Here is a 2,076-nt window from a genome sequence, read left to right as displayed (position 1 = left end):
GCGGCGGTGGTGGCGGCGGTGGTGGTGGTGAAGTTATTGTTCTTGTTCTTGTTGGTGACGTTTAACGCTCACATATCTGATTGAGCAAATCTATGATCAAATGTGTTCCAACCATGACCATCCTCATCCTTCTTTCGAGCATTACATATCTAGGACTTTGTTTTCATTAACCAATATGTCTTTCACATTTCAAGAATGTAGGGCCTGATTTAAGGATAATTTGGCTGCTATTTCCAATAGGCTCGTTGTCTCGTCGGTATTGAAATGGTTTGTATCGTCTTCCCGTTCATATCCTGACTACTACAACTGCTACAGTTGTTGCTACTGCTGCTGTTCTTTCCTTCTTTTTCTATTTTCTTCTGTTTCTCTTTAAGGGGGATTTGGTTGCTGTTTCTAACAAGTTGAACAAGCACTTAAAGACTCCCTTGTTGGCTCGGTGTTAATTTTAAGGGAGATAACTATTTCTGGCAAATTAGATCTAGGGGAGACTACTCTTATTTGCTACAATCTTGATCACTGATTTTGTTTTGTTTTGTATTTTTATGCGTTACTTTGTAATGCCTCATTATTCCTTTGGAATTGGATACAAAGTATTTCATTGAAATTGAAATAACAAAGCTGATTAATATTAAATCATTTGTTCAATATTGAATTGATAAAATACAACATCAAATCTTAGAATTGGCAGACAGTAAAGCATTGGATTTGTAGTACTTAGTTATGTTGCTTTATGTTTTGGTCACAAATTTCGCCGAGATCATGCTTCTAGGATCAATAAAATAAAGTAATGAGTCAAATACTGAGTCAATTTGATATTCCTACTAAGCGTCAGATATAGAAATTCAACTACAATAAAAGACTAACACTGACTCCAGTGGGTTCTCAACATAGACATACCTGCACAAGCGAGTCAACCCCACCGTCTTTGTTCCCGCATAACAGAAAAACGGATATCTTTTAATATAATTACCTATAATTAATTTTTTTTTCTTTCTCAAAGAAAAGCTATTGGTGTATTAATGCAAGAAATCGAACTTGTAGTCGGGCTTCTTTTTAATGAGGTAAATATTCGGTGTGCACCGTCTAGTCGTATGGCGCTGAATTACAAATTTCAAACCGGTTTGTTTACCTTTATGTCTTCACGGTATGTCATTTTGTAATTACTATATAAATTTATACTAGCCATACTAAGCAATTTTGGGGAATATTTTATTCATACATAAACGATGCCCTATTTATTTATTGTCCTAACATTTAAACTTCCATAATTTCCGGTTTACGCTTTGCACTGTTCAAATCAGATTCCTCGAATGAGTCAATGGCGGAGTTTCTATGTGGTCGCAACATCTGCTAGAAATTGTAGTCAAATCTCCTTCAAATCACACTTTACCATCTTGGAACAGGAAATGACATATTAAACAATGTAGTCCTATATGCACCTAAAAAGAGGGGATGGTTTTGGCTGAAATGTCTTTAATCATAGGATTAATCAGGGATGGATGCAACACAACATAGCCGAACATTTCGCACGAAATACTAAAACCAATTGTCACCTGTTCCATTACATATCTTTGACATTTGATACCTCTCACATTTCGTTGTATTTTATAACCTTTCTATGTTCCATTTTAGTCTCACACTTCAACTCTTGTTTCGTTTGTGTTATAACTTTTCGTCAAGAGAAAGTAGTGCCCATGACCCTTTACACAGTTTATTAGGCTCGTAGGGGGGAAAAAACTGGCATAACTACAGGGTTTTACCCCCCAAACTTTGGGAGGTCATAACTTTCAGAAAAATGAAATTTTTTAATGAAATTTTCTATGCATATAGTATTTACTATGTAGAATCCGAATATACAAAAATTTCCGGTGAAAGTGTTTTGGAATGGGGGTGGGGGACAATTTTCGGAAATTCCAACAGAGTCCACTTAAATTCTTCTTAACTTCCAGGAAAATTAATATTTTTTCGTGAAATTGTCTACAAATATACCTTGATGTATGTACATTTCGAGCATGTAGGAATTTTGAAGGAAACAACTGCAGGTTATTTTTGAGAAGCGTTCCCCCACTCGGTGGT

The 2,076-nt window shown here is 35.6% G+C and overlaps 1 protein-coding gene across 1 annotated transcript in view; it reads left to right on the top strand.

The window, feature by feature from the left end:
* Nucleotides 1-1,076: 1,076 nt before the first annotated feature.
* LOC106871123 (uncharacterized) overlaps nt 1,077-2,076 on the top strand; it is a 13,683-nt gene continuing 12,683 nt past the window's right edge. Inside the window, exon 1 of the mRNA XM_052969261.1 lies at nt 1,077-1,144. The gene's annotated coding sequence lies outside the window, so the exon portion shown is untranslated. The remainder of the gene's footprint in view (nt 1,145-2,076) is intronic.

This window comes from Octopus bimaculoides, chromosome 7 (assembly GCF_001194135.2).
Source record: "Octopus bimaculoides isolate UCB-OBI-ISO-001 chromosome 7, ASM119413v2, whole genome shotgun sequence".
In the NCBI taxonomy this organism is placed as follows: domain Eukaryota; kingdom Metazoa; phylum Mollusca; class Cephalopoda; order Octopoda; family Octopodidae; genus Octopus; species Octopus bimaculoides.
This window is presented reverse-complemented; position numbering and strand designations above follow the sequence as displayed.